Consider the following 20,446-nt stretch of genomic DNA (forward strand, 5'->3'; position numbering starts at 1 on the left):
GGGTAGCAGAACCAAAATGCCTTGTATAAACACATGGGGGCACTGTGGCCAAGCCTTCAAGGTGGCAACAGCCACAGGGTGAATGGAAGCAGGGATAAGTAGCTTGGGAAAGCTGTCTGCAGGGTGATGTGAGAATCCCTTCCCTTAAACCAGACTTCCAGTCAGAGCTTCAGGAATCCTGGGAACCCTCACCACACTTCCTGGGGCACAGGCCAGGCAGATGGGAAATTAACCTTCTGATTGTCATAAACCAAGCCTGTGCTCAGCAGTCCTGCCTGGCCGTGACAGACAACCTGGAACTGGATCCTGTGCTCCAGGGATGTGTCACCACAGGGATGAGCCTGCAGCTGACCCCAACATGTTTCCCCCATTCTTGCAATGCAGTGCAGCTTTTGGGGCCTCAGGAAGCCCTGCCAGCCTTGCTTATTGACAGCTGAAAAAGTATCACACAGGAAGATGCAGAAGTGAACGTCACCCCTGCCAGCTGTGCCTGTGGCCCACACCGAGTGCCGCTGCCACTGCCCATCACTCAGGAGCCTCCTGGGTGTGAAGGGATAGTGCTGGAGGACAGATCTGACAGAACAGAGGCCCTCAAAACAGGAGGGGCAGAGGAGGTACATACGACTGATGGACACTGGTGTCACTCTCACCAGAGACTCAGGACTGTGCCCAGAACCTGGAGGCGGCAAAGGCCCCAATGGTGTCTTCCAGGATCGGGCTGCAGCTGCCACGTGCCCTCCACCCATTCCTAGTGGCTCCAAGAGTAAAAGACTCCATTACCTTCTTAGTTTTCTTCTCATATTGCAGGTATCTGGACTCAACCACTCTTCCTCCTGCAGACGACACAGTGTGTAGTAGGAGCTGCGGGCTGCATTCCTGCCACCCAGCTCCCAGCCACCTGGCTAGCTTATGCCCCAAAATAACAACACACAAATTGTATTCATTTAAACACTGCCTGGCCCCTTAGCTCTAGCTTCTTACTGGCTAATTCTTACATCTTGATTACCCATTTCTATTAATGTGTGTAATCCCAAGGTACGCTTACCAGGAAGATTCTAGCCTACATCCATCCTGGGTCAGAGCTTCATCGCGTCTGCCCTGGAGAGGAGCAGCGGCATGGCCTCTAACCTCACTTCCTCTTCCTCCCAGCATTCTGTTCTGTTTACTCCCCCCACCTATGTTGTAACCTATCAGGGCCAAGCAGTTTCTTTATTAATTAACCAACAGTGTTTGTTAGAGAAGAGGAATGCTGCAGCATGAAGACATAGAGCATGAGCAGGACCCCACAGTGGAGAGCCGGGGCCAATGACAGGAAAAGCACCAGCCTTACAGCCCGATGCAGACTGGCTCCTTCAGTCTCCCCAGTATGCACATGGCAGCTACTGCAACTAGTACCTTCACAGGACACTCAGTGTCCATAAGACACTGATGGAATGTCTCTTGTATGTGGGTCCTTGGAGTAGGAGCAAGTGCCAAGTAAGTTCAAAGATAGAAACATTCTAGACCGTGAAAGCCAGGGGCCAGTGGGATGGCTCACTGGGTGGAGGGCTTGAAAGCAAGCCTGATGACTTTGGTTCAACTCTCAAGAGCCTTCCTCTGATCTCTAGATGTGCACCTTGGTATCCCCCTCACCTTCAGTAAATAAGTGCAATTTTTTTTTAAAAAAAAAAAAAAGGAGCAGGAGAGATGGCTCAGTGGTTAAGCGCTTGTTGCTCTTGCAGAGGACTGGAGTTAGGGTCCCAGCACCCACAGGGATGCTTGCAACTGGAATATCCGTTCTGGGAGATTCAACACTCTCTCTGGTGTCCAAGAGCATCTACATTCATGTGCACAGCCCCCTCCCACCTACCAAAACACAAAACAACAAATCCCACAGCATTTTGGGTCTATCCCTCTCTGGTGGAGTCCATCTCTGTTTGTGCTTCAGTACAGTAAAGCTGGGCTGCCCACCGTGGTCTTAGTATTCCCACCTTCCTATCTTTAAATCAGAGGGATAGAGATCCACTCCTGTAACCCTAGATGATGTTAACTGTTGTGAGGGAATGGCCGTGCTGGCATGGATTTGGGGGTTCTCGCTGAGATCCTGCAGAGGCTCTGAGAGCATAGGTAATGGACGTAAAAGGCCAAGTCAGACTCTGCCTGGGGCTTGTGCCAGGAAAAAGCTTGGAAAATGCAGTCCAGATGTAGGAATCTGACCCTGGTTCAGTTTAAACGTGTTGAGCCTGCAGCCAGGACAAACAGGCCCACTGGTCTATGTGCCCAGGCCAGCTCTCAGACCCTGCTTGCCAACCATGGAAGACTCCAGATTTCTCATTACAGCTGGTCTGTGGTCGTTTGTACCTTGACCACTCATGTTTCTCAATTAAATGAAGCTAGCAGATTAAAAAGTAACAATAAAGTTAAAGACAGGAGAAGAGCCCACAGCAGCCCAGGGGCAGGGAAGCTGGGGCACACGTGAGCCATGTCAGACTCTGTACCTTTGGGTTGGGGAGGCCTATGTCCAGCTCTGTCCTCACCACCACTCCAGCCTTTATCACGGGTGGACCCTCATGAGACTCACGCACAGATCCAGGCCCCCTTGGCGGTGGCTGGGGCATCTGGCCTGGCCAGTGTTAACAAAACCAGGCAGCATGCAAACATGTCATAGCTTACACACAAAACTGCCAGGCTGGGGCCACTCAGTGGCACGGTGCTCAATTGGCACAGTGAGGGCCCCAATTCTACTTCTGCCATCGCAGTAAACAAACAAACAAAATATCTGCTGAGGATATAGGTCAGTGGTTAGGCGCTTGCCTAGCAAATGTGGGGCCCTGGGCTCCATCCCTAAGACCAAACCCCAAGCCCCAAACCCAACCAGGTCCAGTGATCACTGTCAACCCTGAGGGTCCGAGTTTAGTCCTCTGGACTCCTATGGTGCAATGAGAGAAACAACCACCCAAATTATGCCTAACCCCCATGTGTGTGCCACATGTGCTACCTGCCCCACACGAAGTGTAACAAAAAAAAAAAGGAGCCTATGAGGCTGAGGAGTACTTGCTCTTCCAGCACCCACACCGGGCAGCTCCACAGGTTTCTGAAGGAACTTGGATCTGTGGCCTGTGCACATCTAGAGCTACACTTTCGAGGGACTTCAACTCTCCAAAGGACAACTACAGTCACAGGACACCTCAGGGACAAAGACAACCCTGAGTCCCCAAAGGCATGCCACTGAGCAGTGGAAGTTTCAGACTTGTCTCTGTCTCCCCTGCCCCCAAGAAACCCCTTTCATGAACTAGATGGCACCCTGGAGGTTGAGGCAGGAGGATCAGGAGCTGACCGGCAACCTGGGATCCATGAGACTTTCTCAGAGAACAGAAAGGTTCAGCATGTAAGGCACTTGCTTGCTGCCCAGCTTGATTGATGACAAATTGACTCCCACAAGTTCCCTTCTGACTTCTATACTCATGATACAATATGCACACCCCTCCAAAGAGATTACACGTGTAATAAAAAAATTGAACAAAAATCGTTGATGAAGACAAAACAAAACACTTTCCTTAAAGCGCTCACCTTGTACTCTTCTTCCTTTTGTCTTGGGGGCACCAGTGGCTGCGGGCTTCCTACAAGAGAGAAGAGAGATGTGCTATTCATCCATCTACAAGATCTGCAGAGGCCAGAGCCACCTTCCGTCAGCTGCAGCGGGGCATGTGAATATCGTCCCTAGACAAGCAGGAGGTGGAACCCCCACAAGACCAACTTCCTCCTGAAGGCAGTAGAACACTGGCCCACAGGGATCAGAGCTTCCCGACCAGGAAGATCCCTGTCTCATCAGGCTGGTGTGACAACAGCCAGAGAGGTGGGAGGGCTTCGGAAGGGCTGGGGCTGAGGATTTGCAAGCACAGGGGCTGGAGAAGACAGGAGGGAAGAGTCCAATGGTAAGGATGAGATGGCAGGTTGGGGAGAGGACGGTGACACAGCCTTTCTCTGCAAAGTGTCAGTTTCCTAGGCTCCCCGGTCACTGTCATGACCAGCAACTACTCAACTTTGCTATTCTAGTACCAAAGTTGACAGACACAATGCGTGGGCCATGTGGCAACAAAACTTTGCTGACATAGCACATTTTGGGTCACACATCGCTCATATGTCACCAAATAGTTGTATTCTCTAAATATTTTCATTTTTATTTATTCTGTGTATGTCTGTGAGTGCAGCTGTGTAAGTGCCACCAACTGTGCGTACCGTGGTGCCTCCAGAGAGGTTAGGGGACAATCTCAGCATAGGTCACGTTCCACCTTCTCATCCACGGCTGCGTATACCAGGCTAGCCAGTCCTCACCCCTGCAGACTCTCCTGTTTGGCCTCCCATCACCCTGTAGGGTGTGCTAGGAGTGCAGGCACTACTGCATCCAGTTTCTACGTGGCTTCTGGGGACCCAAACTCAGGTTGTCAGGCTTGTTCAGTGATAATTAACACACACCCGCACCCAACAACAGGGTCTCACGCTACAGCCAAGGCTGGCCCAGAACTCATCATCTTCCTACCAGGGCTGGACAGACAGTTTGCAGGATAAAGAGTTTGCTGCTCTTGCAGAGGACTTGAGCTCAGTCCCCAGCAGTCCAGCTCTGGGGGTCTTAAGCCTCTGCTGCTGGCTTCTTCCTGAAGCCTACAGATGGTAGGGGCTTGGCTTTGGGAAGCAGGGCAGGTGCACCTGCTGTGGTCCCTCAGGATGCCCCGGGGTCTGCCCATCAATCACGGAGGCCTCAGCAACATGGCCTTGACCTGACCTGTGCCCATCACTACCCGTGTAAAGAGCTGGAAGTCTGAGGTATAGTGCTGGTCAGGAGGCTCCACCCACCGGCCTCTTCTCTGTAGCACTTCAGCCTTTTAAATCTGATGCAGTATGTGGTGCTCACGTCCTCTGACACACGGGAGGGCAAAGGATGACTTTTGTAGTTGGGTCCTGGGAATCCTGAGGCTATGAGGCTTGGTGGCAGCACCTTTACCTGCGAGTAAGGAAGCTGGCCTGGGGCCGCGTGTGGTGGTACAAGTCTATAAGCTGCAGAGGCAGAGGCAGGTGGACCTCATTGGGTCAAGTGTCTAAGTGAGGGGCCTACTTAACTTATCATCTCTCAGCATCCCAAGTGCCTGTCACAGAGCCAGCCTGGCAGGCATATCCTGCCCCTACCCTGAAGTTCCCCAGCTTCTCTTTTCTATATAACTCAGCCATTTTGTCCACTTGGTCTGTATGTTTCTAGTGCTCTCTTTGCTCCCTCTCTCTCTTCTCATGGCCTGGTTCAGGCTGCTGGGCAGGTTCAGTATGGACTCTTCCTGATGCCTCTGGCTGTACTTTCCCTCATATCTACAATAAACCTTCTGCTCAACCATATACGTTGGAGCAGTCATGTCCTCATTTTTCTTTTCTTTTCTTTCTTTACTTCTTTTCTTTCTTTACTTCTTTCTTTTTGAGACAGGATTTCTCTGTGTAAAAGCCTTGGTGAGAGCTACCTGCCTCTGCCTCCCAAGTGCTGGGATTAAAGGCCTGCAGCACCACTGCTGGGCCACATCCTCATTTTTCATTCAGATCTCTGTGATCTGTGAGCTGGAAGCTCACAGGGTCTCCACAGGGAGTTCTGTGACAGTGTGCTAGTATTCTTTGACTTATTAAAATATTCCTTTTAATCGTCTTACATTCACTAGCATTGGTAAGCTGTAACTAACTGGATAAAATACATGCCTAAATTTAGCTTATATGTCCAGTTTAAATACACCAGGTAATGGTGCCCAATTCTCAAGTGCCTTTACAGATCTGAGAGTATGGCAATTTAACAAAAGTGCTTCTAACACAGACATGCCAGCTCCCATGGCACCTATAGCTCCTCCAAGAAGATACATGGTTACAAAGATCTTCCGCCTTGAGGCTTGCCTTTGGGTTTTGCAAAGACACCCACACACCAAAAAGCGGCCTTTTACCTCTTCAGCTTCCTGGATGCCACCCGGGGACTCAATCTTCTCATCCTGCCATGACAGGTGGACTAAATCTTCCCCCCACAGGAAAATCTTGGGGCCTCTTGTACCCAGCAGCTAACGGCAATCACTGCCTCCAGGCTGATGTTCTCCGAGGACTAAGGAGAGACTTGGGATTGCCTGTGTAGCTAAAAAAGGTGTCTCATTTTTGCCCATTTATCCCCTTAGATCTGTCTAATGGCATTTGGTGACTTAGGATACTGTTCACTTATTACTTCATCCATGGCATTTGACAACTTAAGGTACTGGTAGCTCATTACTTCATTTGAAGTTTCCTGCTAAAATACAAACAGGTGTGCCTCTTTCAAGGCTTCATAGTTCAGATTAACAGGTGTATCTTAAAAATCCAGAGTTCCCAATTCCCTTTAATTGTCTTCTAAAATGTGCAAACCTTCTAACCTAAAGCAACAGCCTTTTGCTATGACACCAAGATGTAAATCTGTTCCAGTTCTCTTACAGATACCTACAGGTTTCTGGAAAAAGTTCTACTGCTGTATCAAAAATCAGGTCTGGTAATAATAATAATAATAAAAACCCCAAACAAACAACTAACAGTCTTCCAGAGCCTGTTTTTTTTTTAATTTTTAGATTTATTTGTTATGTATACAACATTCCTTCCGTGCTGGGCGGTGGTGGCACACGCCTTTAATCCCAGCACTCGGGAGGCAGAGGCAGGCAAATCTCTGTGAGTTCGAGACCAGCCTGGTCTACAATAGCTAGTTCCAGGACAGGCTCCAAAACCACAGAGAAACCCTGACTCAAAAAACCAAAAAAAAAAAAAAAAAACCAAAAAACAAAAAACAAAAAAAACCCCCAAAAACAACATTCCTTCCTTGTATGCCAGCAGGCCAGAAGAGGGCACCAGATCGCATTATACATGGCTGTGAGCCACCATGTGGTTGCTGGGAATTGAACTCAGGACCTCTGGAGGAGCAGTCAGTGCTCTTAACCTCTGAGCCATTTCTCCAGCCCTCCAGAGCCTGTTTGAACCCCACCCATTTTCACGCATATTTTACAGGTCACTCTGGCCATCTGGGCCAAGACCAACTTACAAAGCGCTCTCCAGAAAACGCCAACACCTGCACCAGCTCCTGGGACTTCACCACTGGTACCAACTCTCCTGGATCAAGGACACCTAACAACTAAAATCTGGTTTTATCTGCTAGTGTGTCCCAATTGTACACCCGAGCCTCACCTGTACAACTAGGGCACTTCTCTGTCCCATTCTTTCTGGCAGTTAATGACTTCCCATGGCTAGCCCTATTCATAGGGCCAATGATAACAAATGCCTCCTGCCTTCTCATCTCTCTCAACCAACAGCTGCCTGAGGTCTCCCGGATGACAGTAAATGGGAAGCCGCTCCAGCCACGCCTCTCATGAGCCCACCAACTCCCCCCTTGCCAATGTCACTCCATGCTCACAGGAAGTGGCCAGACCTGAGTCGGGTCCCTATATCCAAGAGTCTGGGATGTTTGCGTGAAAGCGTCACCCCAGCCCCTGGCATCCATTTCAAGCCCCTTCCCCTGGGAAAGCCCACCAAGCCTCCCCAGGGAGGGTCAGGACCACTCCCACAGGGTTTTTAGGCTGTCCCCCAAAATATGAACATGTGGTCTCCCCTTCTCTCTCTTCCCCTCACCATGCTTTCCTGGTGCCACCCAGGAGCGCTCCATCAAACATGGGCATCTTTTATTCGGTCTAATTTGGTCTGATTGGAATTATTTGTGTTGGCAGAGAGGCTCGTCTAAGAAATATTCCTAACAAAAACAAAAGCTGGCCAGGTGGTGGTGGCGGCGCACGCATTCAATCCTAGCACTAGGGAGGCAGAGGCAGGTGGATCACAGTGAGTTCGATGCCGGCCTGGTCTACAAGAGCTAGTTCCAGGACAGACTCCAAAACTACAGAGAAACCCTGTCTTGAATACAAAAACAAAAACAAAAAACCAAACAAAAACAAAAAATGGTTTATTTGAGACAGGTCCTCAGGTAGGTAACTCAGGCTGTCCTTGAACTCGGGATTCTTCCACCACCACCTCCTGCCTGTGCTGACAGGCAGGCTTCTAGTGAAGCTCAGGTGGGGTGGGAGAGTTTCTTTACCATCACTGAGTACTTGTGGTTGCCACTAGCATCAACCCGCCCAGGTGTAGATTTTTATCAATTTCCAGACCATAACTCTCAAGCGATTATTTTGTAACTCCCCGACTCTTCCCCCCTTTTTAAAAAAAAATATTTATTTATTTATTCATTCATTCATTCATTTATTATGTATACAATATTCTGTCTGTATGCCTGAAGGCCAGAAGAGGGCGCCAGACCTCTTTACAGATGATTGTGAGCCACTATGTGGTTGCTGGGAATTGAACTCAGGACCTTTGGAAGAGCAGGCAATGCTCTTAATCACTGAGCCATCTCTCCGCCCCCCCCCCCCCCGACTCTTCCCTTATCAGTGCTTCAAAACTCCTTTCAGGAAAAAAGTAAACCTGAAATTCTAAGAAAAAAAAACCTATCCAGGCTCCAATACTTCCCAAGCTCACTAACAAGGATGAATCCCCGCAGTGCTGTGGTGCAGCAGACTGGTCCAGCTGCTGCTGGGGGAGCACACTAATCATCCCCGCGGGAAGAGTGGCAGGAACTGGAGAGTTCGAAGCAAGCCTGGCTTACAAGAGACCCTGTCTTGGAACCAAAACAGAACAAGTCACACACAGAACTCAGGAGGTTGAGTGCTCCCCTAGATGCAAAAGCTAGGAACCATGAGGCTAAGTTACCTGCTGCCAACACCAAAGTACCACACACAACTCCACTCTGAGCCGCACAGGAGATGCTCAGAGCCTGGGCCTCCAGGCTGGGAGGGATTCGGGGAGTGGCTCTAAGGAGCCCCGTTCTCCCGCTTGGGCACCCGTCAGCCCAGGCTCTGGACAGCCCTCGGGTGCCCCTAAACCCCGCCCTACTGTGCCCCCAACTCACCCCGCGTCCCGCTCCGAGGAGTCCGCCATTTTCCCGCCTTCCACTCAAAGAGCCTCTTCTCGGGGCTCCGCTCTCTAGGAGGCAGGCAGGACAGTGGGGCACTGGGGCCTGTCAGCAAGTGAAGCCAAGGAGCCCGCTTTTTTGGGAGCGCGCTCTGAGGGGGCAGGGCTCTGTAGCGCCCCGCCTCTCACAGCTCGAGGGAGCCAGAAAACAGGACCACACCAACAGCAGGGGCGTGGCTCTAGTGGGCGTGGCCCAGAGCACCCCTCCTCCCTGGAGCAGGGCGGCCAAGGTTCAGGTGAGTTCTTTCAGTGGTTCTCCTGATGGGAGGACAGAGCCGGGGTTGGTGCTGGTGTCCCAGGGCGCGAGGGTGTGACGCGGCCTGGGGGTCGCGGGGTGACTGATGGGGGCGAGAATGGCGGGCTTACGGGGCTCGAGGGCGCCTTTGAGCAGTGGCTGTGGAGAGGACGTGGCTGAGGTGGACACTGAGGAGGGGGTCTCAGGAAATCCAGGAGGCCAGGAAGGCGGAGCTGAGGGCCCGAGCTGGGGAAAGAGGCATCTAAAGCGCGGTCCTAGCTCTCGGGTGTCGCCGAGGTGTGCCAGGCGCTCAGAGAATGGGACAAGTTCTGCGGCTGCCCTCTAATGGGAGTGGAGCCTGCAAAAGATGGGCCTGGAAAGCCATGCAAGAACAGCTCCTCAGAGAGCCTGAGGTGGGGGGGAGGAGGAGGAAAGGGCTCCAGCGGCCCGGGAGATGACAGGGTGCAGCCTCTGGAGGCTCGCCCCCGCCTTCCCCTTCTTGATTCATCATCTTCTTCCTGACTTCACACCCTGACAGCTGGGTGATCTGCAGGGGAGAGTCCCAGCGTCCTCTGGGTCTGTCTGTCTCTGCCTTGGAACGTGCATCACTTTCCGCTCCAGAAAGGACTAGCCAGGTTCTAGGGGAGCTAGGGAGAAGTGCTAATGCTCCAAATGGCCAGGAGCCGGGTAGGGTGGAAGCCACCCTCTCACGAGAGTTGCATCCATGGACTTAAATGGGTAAAGCCCGACATACCGGAAATGTGTCCCCCGGCAGGGGTTGTGAGATCAGCACCAGGGAAGCACAGCTGCCAGCAAGCCCTCCGTTCTTTTTCCGGGGTCTCCTAGCCCTAGGGCTTCTGAGGGGAGGCCTATCTGCCTCTTTGGCTTGGATGCAGCCCCTCATGTTACAGCTCCTTTATTCCCTGAGTATTGTCTGGTCTTAGACTCCAGTCCAGGAATGACTGGAGGTGGCATTGACAACTGAAAAGTTGTCAAAGGCCCATCTGCTCCTACAAGGGCCTGGAACTGCCTAGTTTTGGATGGCATGACTTTCTTCTTTCCCCTCCCCTATTGCTAGGATTGCCTATCTGCTGTGTGCTTGCAGAAGAAAACCAGGTTTAGAGTTCCATTTGGTACACAAATCTGAATATAAAGAAAGTCTCAGAGACATGACTGCCCTATTCACTTCTGGAATGGTCTGTAAGAAAGCTCTCATCTTAGCCTGCCCTAGGGCACACTGCTCAGTCATGCCTCTTGCAGTGTCAAAGACTGCTTGGGTCTGGAGACCCCAGGGAGGACCTGAATCTTCCTATGCCAAGGCCGTGTGGTTTCCACTGTGCACTCAGAGCATGTGACTGCGTGGGGGTCTCCTGGAAGAAGTGCCCTGTGTCTGGTGTCCTCCTCTGCAAAGTAACTGGATTGGTCTGTGTCAGCTTTTTCCATGAGCTGACCCCACTCACTAACTTTCGTGTTTCTGGTACATACCCTTTGGTTTTATGCAGCCCTGACTTTCTTCTGTCTCCTGCATTGCAATCCTGGGCATGGAACTTAGAGCCTTACACGTTCATGCTGGGTAAGTGTTCCACCATGGAGCCATACCCCTAGCCAGGTATCCAGTGTGCTTCTTGCACAAAGCACAAAGCTGTGGCTTTGACCTCCTGGTTGGGTAAAACCCTCTCTCAAGTCCAGCTGATGACCGTGTGGGTCAGTTGGGGACTCAGGACTCCTGGCTTGACACCCTTCCTGACAAGACCATGAAATAGTGGCGTCTCTTCCCTCATCTCTGGAGTGGCATGTGCTGGATGGGTCCAAAGTCTGCCAGAGCAAGAGCCGGTTGTGCCAAGTGCTTGGCTGCCTCCTGAGAGCAGAGCTGAGATCTCCTTGTGCCTCAGGGACAACTACTGTCCCTTTTCATAGAAAAAATGATATTCCCATTGGGCAGGTGCACAGAGTGACAGGTGGCATGTGTTATCAAAGGGGCAGAACTGGAGATCGAGGTTTAGGATGAGGGGAGTTCATTATATATCCTCCGAAGAGGTGGCTGATCCCAGCCACACCTGGAAGTCATGTTAGTGATGAACCGCAATGACTGGAGCAGAGACCCAGTTGCAATGGGGTCTCTGCTGTTTGGCACACTTGCTGGCCCCTGCTTTTGTTTGTCCCAGCTATCTATTCCATTCAGCCACCAGGAGAGGGTCTTTGTTCTCTCAAAGTAGTGCTAGCTTTGGAGCTGGAACCCTAGACTCTGTAGAACCAGGGAGCATGGCTGACAGGCTAGGTTCATGCTCCAGCTCTCGGCACATTCAAGGCCCAGGCATCTCCAGCACCACAAGAGAACAAAAAGCCAACAAGTCCTTGATCCTCAACCCTCTACAACAGCCCTTAATTCAGATGTGGCTGTCAGACTGTTGTGATATTTGGTGTGGGTTCATTCTTTGGCCGCAGGGCCAGCTTGTCTACCCTGTGATGCTGTAGCATCCTTGGCTCACATTATCATGAGGGTGGTGACCAGAGATGATGACAGGTTGTGTCATGTGGAGTGAGCCACATGGAATGCACCCAAGGTGAGAATAGATGCTGTGTGTGAAATTATGGCTACAGCCCCTCCTGGCCTCAGTACTTCTCCCAGGCATTTTCAGGAGTTGGGGGAGAGGTGGGGAGACCTTGGATACTAATTCTGCTAGCTGCTGGGTGGGAGGAGAAATACCCTGGAGGAACCAAGGTAGGTGGGCCCCATGAGGCAGCCTGACAGGCACAGCAGGGCCATTGTCTCTCTTGCCATTGTATCACCACTGACCTGAGTTTCTGGAGACTCTGTCCTCATCTGGGAACAAACTCTCACTTTTCTTGCAAGATTAGCTATACCAGACTCCAGCATGAAAGGTTGTCTGATTGCCATGCCTCTGATAAATGGCATTATCTCCTCCACGGCCCAGGCCGCCAAGGTACTCATCCTTTCCCACACTGTTGAAGTTCTTTTGGGGTTTGTGTCTTTGTTCCTTGCTGTCCCCTCTCTTTCTGCCTGTTCCTTTTGACTCCTCTCACCAATGACCGTGACATAACTGCTTTCTTCAGTGGGAGAAGGTCGCCTAATCTGGAGCTCCTCCAGCTAATGACTCTCTCTCAGATGTGCACCCCTCCCCATGTCCCACCTGCCAGGAATTTGTGTCTTTGAGGTCCCCAACCCAGCTGTGCCAGGCAGCCCCTGCCCAGCCCATCATTCAGCCAGACCCAGGCGTGGCCTCCTCACAGAGCAAGACAGGCCATTCTTTTCTGCCCTCGTGGTTCCCTGAGGGACAGAACAAAGGGTCTTGTCTCTGCACTGCTATCCACTTTGGCTGGGAAAATCCTCCACTATTAGGCACGTTGGAAAAATGCAGCCGATGAGCTCGGGATCTGCTCATTTCCTAGTCAGGGATCCCTGAGAAGTGATTCAGGGGTTCAGCCTGGAGGATTGTGCTGTGATGAATAAGCTGGCAGAGTTGACTCATGTAGATCCTGGCTCTGCAGGGTGTCATAAGCACATGTGTGGACGGGTGAGGTGGAGTCAAGCTAGAGCCAATTCTGGCAGTCTTGCATCTGCCACAGACTAGATGGACAACCCTCAGGCCATCATGAGGTTCTGAAGGCCAGGAGTCCAAGACCACATACAGACATGGCCACCTCCTTTGGGGTTCATGGTAATCTACCCCAGGCTCATGGGTGGCCCCATCTTCCCCCTTTGTCTCCTGTCATCTTTCTTTGAGCTTGTCTCTGTGTCTTAACTAGGAGGACACTAACCGCACAGATGAAAGTCCATGTTGGGGATCTCGCTTCATTTTAATCGTCATTGTAAAGAACCTTGTTTCCTGATGGAGTTGTCTTTAAAGTCAGAGGTGGGGATCTTGGAGTAGCCTTACGTGTAGTCCCAGCAGATATGCTGAGACAGGGAGGAAGATCCTGAGTTGAGACCAACCTGGGCTGTAGAGCTACAGTTTCAATGACCAAAAAGTAAAAGTTAGCATCCTGGGCTTTAAGAATTGATCTCATGAGCAAAGGGTGAGGGCGTCTTGGCCCTTAATGCTAGATCAGTGACAAACTTGGTGTTCAGCCAGTAGAGGGCTTTGGGGAGACAGATCATCCCCCGACACTCCCCCCCCACACACTGTGTTCATCCAGTTCCTTCTCTGTTGAATAAACACTTGCGCATGCCTTTAATCCCAGCACTAGGGAGGTAGAGGCAGGCGGATCTCTGGGAGTTCGAGGCCAGCCTGGTCTATGAGAGCTAGTTCCGAGACAGGCACCAAAAGCTACAGAGAAACCCTGTCTCAAAAAACCAAAAAAAAAAAAAAAAAAAAACCACTTTAAGGAATGAGTAAGTTGGTTGACCACGTCAACTCTGGAAAGCTCCTGGGAAGGGAGTTCTCTGGATTCTACCCTCTTATGTTCACAGTAAATCCAGAGAGGCTGGGATTCTGTCTGGAAGGAGCTGGTGATCTTTGGGGACTTTTGCGGAGAGGGATTGCCCAAATTGGCCTTGAATTCCCAGTCCTTCTACCTAAGCCTCTCAAGTGCAGGATGACAGGTTTTGAACCACCACACCTAGCCTTTTAGATATTCAAGACAGGGTTTCTCTGCAGCTTTAGAACCTGTCCTGGAACTAGCTCTTGTAGACCAGACAGGCCTCCAACTCACAGAGATCTGCCTGCCTCTGCCTCCCGAGTGCTGATATTAAAGGTGTGCACCACCACCATCTGGCTTACACCTGGCTGGCTTTCTTTTGTGGTTTGCAAGGGGCTGTGAGTGTTGGGTAAGGGACCAGGTGAAATTTACAAACAGCATGAAGTGGGATGCCCTATTCATATCATTTCTTGTCACGGAGAACAACATCCCAAAGCTACTCCATCATGGATCAGCTACTGCCTGAGACTGAGACAATTGGTTTAAAGAAGCTTCTGGAATGGTTTCAGAATCTTTCAGTGAGAATGGAGGGTTGATTGGGAGCCAGGCTTGGAGTGGGCCCTTGGGGACAGTGAGGGGAACAGGAACTGTTTTGTCTGTGTAGTCAGGAGTTCACACCATGGCAGGAACTGTGAAGGTGTCCAGGGGCAGAAAACTTGTTTCTAGAGCCACGGGGAAGCCTGGAGATATGGCTCAGTGGTTAAAATTGCTTGCTGCTTTTCCAGAGGACCAGAAATATGTTCCCAGCAAGCCACTGTGGGCAGCTCACAGTCACCTGTAACTCCAGCCCTAGGTGACTCTGATGCCGTCTTCTGCCCTCTGCAAATGCTGCAAACACAGTATAAGTCAGCACAGACATACATAATTTAAAATAAATAAGCTGTTATGGAGAACAGGAAGCCAGACCTTGGAGGTAATAATGCTGCTTCCAGAGCAGCAAGGCCACAGCTGTGCATCAATATCAGCACCCAGACCTGGGTTCTTCCTACCGCCCTTCCCAGAGTCAGAGCCACCTTCATTTGTTCTTGAATGAGTGAAGCCAGTAAGGGACTCCCGTCTCTGTCCTTAGGTCCCTGGAACTTCCTCAGGCACTCATTTCCTGGTGAGGATGCTGGGGTCCCTGGACTTGGCTTGGGATGGTGACAGGATCTCCTTGTCCACAGAGATGGAATTTATCGGGGTAGGTAGGCATGACTGTGGAAAGGAATTGTGAGCACCTGGTCCACAGGGGACTTGGTCTGACTTTCCTCATGGGCTTAGCAGGGAAAGACAGGTTGGAGGTGGAGTGTGGACTTGGCCACCGAGGCAGGTGTTTATTTCTTGAGGTCACTGTGTTTACATCCCTTTGCTGGATCTGTCATGAGTCTTGTGGGCATGGGAGGGGCCAAGCTACCTTCTCCTGTACCCCTGAGACTCCAGGGCACCCCTGAACTGTGTGGCAGTCACTCCGTGATGCTTGGGGATGGTAGTTGTTCTCTATAGCAGGCAGTATTCCGGCCTTGGTCTGTGAGGATTCAGTGACACCATACTGCCTGATGACATTGTTCCCTGGAGATACTCAGCCCAGTGGCAGTCACTGATGTACATGAGAGACACGCTTTCCACACTACCTGTCCATGCTGGCCCTAGGGCCTGGGCTTTGCTTGGTGACATGAGTGCCACCGAGCTCCCACGTGGATAGGTTTCCAGTGGGTTAGGTGGTGAGTGTCACCAAAGGTATACACAAGGGCAGGGCTTGTGGTGCTGGGTCTCCTGGTTAGATCCCTTCTCACAGGTCACAGAGGTCCTGAAGGCGGAGTCCCTGTGGACTTTGGAGGAAACTGGACAGGAGTTTGTTATTGTTAATATTTGGGATTTTGTTCTCACTGTTGGAATTAAACCTGGGTCCCCGCATGCTGGGCAAGGGCTCTGCCACAGCAGAAGATCATTTCCACATCCAAACTCATAAATTCTCCCAAACCTGGAACTTTCTGAGCCACTCACATGATGCCATGGATAGAATATTCCTCATGCAGCAACATAAGATGGATTGCCGTCAACAGAGACCCAGTGCAAATGTTGCAGGGCTGACAGATGAATGGCAGGGTCGATGCAGAAGCTTTTTGGCTTATAGTTGGGTGGAATCTTCAGCATGACTTTTTTTTTTTGAGAGCTAGCCTGCTGGCCTGGAACGTGCAGTCTTCAATCTCCTTTGTAGCAATCTTCTGCTTCAGTTTCCCAAGTACTGGGATCACAGGCATGTATGCAGAGCTGCCTTTTTTTTTTGTATTTGTACATGTTGTAAAATCCAGAAATGTCAAAAATCTAAAATGCTATGATCACGGGCATTTCCCACAGAGGATTCTTGACCTTGGGAAACATAGGAGACAGTATTTTTTGAGTGACTACTTCAATCCCAGCCTGAGGCCCAGCCTCACATAGCCAGTGAGATGGAGAGTCCCATGGTATGACATCACTGGGGAGTTCCCACACAGAGAGCTGTTAGGCTGGGGAAACCCACTCAAGAGCCTGACACTAGGTCCCTACCACCCTGGGGGCCTTAGATGACCCCAAATACAGAACCTTAATTGGCCTTACCTCCTACACTGTAAGTTAACTGCCCTTCAAAACAAATTGGGAGCCCAGTCACTCTGAGGCAGGAGGGTTAGGAGCCTAAGGCCAGTGTGGACTCCATGGGAGGACCCTGTTTCAGTAATCAAATGTGTGGGATAAAACCGGACTCTCTGAACATGGCGAACAATGAGGGCTGATGAGAAGCCAAGGACAATGGCACGGGGGTTTGATCCTACTTAATGTGCTGGCTTTGTGGGAGCCTAGCCAGTTTGGATGTTCACCTTCCTATATTTGGACGGAGGGGTGAGGACCTTGGACTTTCCACAGGGCAGGGAACCCTGACTCCTCTTTGGACTGGAGAGGGACAGGGAGAGGAGTAGGGGGAGGGGGAGAAGGGTGGGAGGAGGGGGAGAAAGGTGGGAGGAGGGGGAGGGAAATGGGAGGCTGGGAAGAGGCGGAAACTTGTTTTTTTTTCCTTTTCTCAATAAAAAATAAAATAAAAAAGAGTCTAAGTCTTGCATTGGAAATGGTTTGGCTAAATCATAAGAGGAAGATAACTATGACTATCTAATCTTCAACCCCCTTGAAGGCCTGAGAAGGGAGATAATCTTACTTGAGTAGGCAGGAAGTGAAATCAAGCAGCTTCCAAAATGTGCAGTATATGAGAGAAGCAACTGGCTACCTGGGCAATCACTCAAAGTCTCATTTGCAATGTTGAAGCAACCAACTTTGACCAAGGCCTTAGTGTAACTGACAGACCATTTTCAGAGGCAGGAAAATTTTTAGAACCATCTTACCCTATTTTGGCAAGGTTTGGCAGTCTTTTTTCTTGTGTCCTGCTATACACCATGTGCTTTGTCAGTGGTCGATGAATGGGCAATTCCTTGACCAAAGGCCAATTGTGCCAAGAAGAAAACAAGCTCCAAGTGGCATATCTTTGCTGTTTAACATTCTCTTGGAAGTAGATCAGTGCTCTCAGGAGCAATTGTATTGTGTCTCACATCAATGGAACCCTAAGTTATTTAAATGCCATGTTCTACAGATCCTTGAAGTGGTTGAAAATTACCTATTTATGCACACATATTTCTATGTATCTAAAAAACCTAATTAATCTGACTATATGTATAACAAACTTGAATAACTATTGACCTATTATACTTAATACCTGTATAACTTAAAGACTAAGACTTTATATCATAATATTAAACATTTAAACAACTTTGCAGTAAAAAGGAACAATGACCTCAAAATGTAAGCAATATATAAGTATCTTGATCAGAGGTAGGAATATATATTGTAATATGATAAATATATACTAAAATTGTATCAGTATACAAAATGTCTTAAAAAGGTAGAAACATGTATGCATACAATCTGATGAAATAACTTTGCATGGGTGTACAAATATTGTAAACAGAAATAACAAATATAATTTGAACTTTGATGTGGGAGTGTCATATATCAATCTGTTGATTTCATTGGTTAAGCAATAAAGAAACGGCTTGGCCCTCATAGGTTAAAACATAGGTGGGAGGAGTAAACAGAACAGAATGCTGGGAGGAAGAGGAAGTGAGCTAAGACTTGACAGCTCTCCTCTCAGGGGCAGACGCCTCAGAGAGACGCCATGCTCCCCACTCCCAGGCAGACACACGCAATGAAGCTCCAACCCAGGATGGACGTAGGCTAGAAGCTCCCTGGTAAGCCACCTCGTGGGCTACAGCAGATTATTAGAAATGGGCTAGTCCAGGTGCGAGAGTTAGCCTAGAAGAGGCTAGATAGAAATGGGCCAAGCAGTGTTTAAATGAATACAGTTTGTGTGTTGTTATTTCGGGCATAAGCTTGCAGGCGGCCGGGGTGCTGGGGATGCAGCCCCACCACTCTTATTACAACAGAACTTGTATTAATATACAACAAACTATACAAATGTAAATTGTCCATAAGTAATAGCTCAAAAATTTTTACTTTATTACTCACTATGATTATTATTAGTATGAATAAGATCACACAAAATTACCTGTTACCCCATTCAATTTTTCTCTTTGTTTTCTCTTTAGATTATTGTCTAGTATAATTGCAAATGATTTCTGAGTAGTCAATAGGGTTTTCAAAGTTTTTCTTTGAAGTTCTGACCAGAATGTTGTGAGAACGTGCACCATTTTAGCAGCTAATACCCAAAAAACTGAACTTTATTTTAGTGCTGTCAGCATCATGATTTTATCTTAACCAGGTGGAGTCATTGCTGTGGGGCCACATCTTCCTGGAAACTTTAAAGATTATTGGAGGAAAGGGATCTGTAGAAAAATCTAATGTTTATTGTGGAAAACTAAACATCATTTATAAAGACATATATTCAATAAAAATACAATATAGACAAAATAGGCATGGAGAAAGAAAAATTTTCTATTTTGTAACCTAAGTAATTGACAGAATCTCCTCTTTGAATCTTTCTAGGAACAATTTGTAATCCCCATTTAGGCATTTTTTTTTTTTTACTTTTTGAAACATTCTTTTTAAGGTATCTGCATTTGAATCAGATAACAAAATGTCATCCATGTAATGGTAAATTACAGTCTTATAAAATTGCTTACATATTATTTTCAATGACTGACAAAGTTTTGGCACAGGGTGGGGCTTTTGAGCATTCTCTGTGGGAGGATGGTTCATTGGTATTTCCTAGTAGGCTGAGAATTTTTATAAGTAGGCACTGTGAAGGCAAATTTTCCTCAGTCCTGTTTTGTAGAAACAATCCTTTAAATTAATAGCTATGACAGGCCATCCTTTTGATAACAGACAAGGCAGAGGAATTTCAGATTATAAAGAGCCCATAGGTTCAATAACCTTGTTAACAGCTTCAAGATCTGTTGCCATTTTCATTTTTCAAATTTCTTTTTAACAACAAATACAGGAGAATTTTAAGGACTGGTAGAATTTTTAATATGTTGAGCATCTAGTTTCTCCTGTACCAACTGTTTTAAAACTTTCTGTTAGAGACCATTGTTTAAACCATATTGCTTTCTCAGTAAACCATTTTAAAGGCAAGACCATTAGAATCTCTGAAGATTTGCTGGTTGTTTTGTGTTCTTGTACAGCCTGAATGTCTGATGACCTTTGTCTTAAGTTTTTGGTACTGCAGGAATGTTAACCTCAATATTTCATTGCTGCAACAGTTCACAACCGCATAAATTCATTGCAGTATTAGCTACATAAGGCCTCAGCCTTCCTTTTATTCTTTTGGCCCAATGCTTTTACCCCATTTCATGCATTGTTTTACTTGAGATAGGGTTTTAATTCCTAGGAACTGAATATCTGCTTCTTGATGAGGCCAATTCGGATGCCAAGATTCTGGAGTAATGATATTTACATCTGCACCCATGTTTATCAAGCCCTCAATAACAATGCCATTTACATTTTTAGCTTTGGTCTTTGATCATTTATAGAAGTCTGCCAGAATATGTTTTTTTATTTCCTACTAGAGTTTTTGATTTATCCTCCATATCTATTTTATCATTCAGACCAGTATTGTTTTTTTTTTACAGTAGGCACTGGATTTTTTAAATTTTTTTGTGGGACATGTTTGCCACAGTAACTGAGAAAGATTGGGCCCATTGGACCTGTGAAAGGCCCACAAGGGAGTTCTCCAATGGTATCGGATTGTCCTGTCTCTCCTTTGTCAACCTACATTATTGGACCAATGTTAGTCTTTGCCATGCCTCCTACAGACACCCAAAGGCTGAGTCCTCCTATTCTTGCCATTTCTATAGTAGATATTATTTCTAGGAATTTCTTGTCTAAAATCCTTTCTCAGATGTTCTATTTTACCACAATTAAAACATTTAGCATTTTGCTGTTTCCTTATACCATTGGAAATCACTTCTCCTACCCAATTTATTATTATAGTCAAATGTCTCAACATTCATTGTATCCAGATCCATTCATCCATTAGTACTGATCTGACCTTTAGAGGCCCAAGGATCGTTTTCCATTCTAAGTTGTCATTTTTAAAAGCTAAATATTTAATAAGTATACATCTATCTTCTGGGTCTGTTACTCCTATTTGTCCAGCCTTAGTTAATCTTTGAAAAAAAGTCACTAAAAGGTTCTCTCTGACCCTGTTTAACCCTAATATATATTTTTTCTATTTTGGTTTCTGAATCCTGTACCAAAAATTTAAGGCTGCTGTGTTGCATAAGTATA

The 20,446-nt window shown here is 48.2% G+C and overlaps 1 long non-coding RNA gene across 1 annotated transcript; it reads right to left on the minus strand.

Moving 5' to 3' along the window:
- Window positions 1–779: 779 nt before the first annotated feature.
- Window positions 780–9,100, minus strand: LOC142836954 (uncharacterized). Its single transcript, XR_012908179.1, has 3 exons — window positions 8,963–9,100; window positions 3,550–3,599; window positions 780–833 (listed from the first exon to the last, which is right to left on the minus strand). It is a non-coding gene; the product is annotated as an uncharacterized LOC142836954 (long non-coding RNA).
- Between the last annotated feature and the right edge of the window lie 11,346 nt (window positions 9,101–20,446).

The sequence above is a fragment of the Microtus pennsylvanicus genome, chromosome 17, assembly GCF_037038515.1.
Source record: "Microtus pennsylvanicus isolate mMicPen1 chromosome 17, mMicPen1.hap1, whole genome shotgun sequence".
Taxonomy (NCBI): domain Eukaryota; kingdom Metazoa; phylum Chordata; class Mammalia; order Rodentia; family Cricetidae; genus Microtus; species Microtus pennsylvanicus.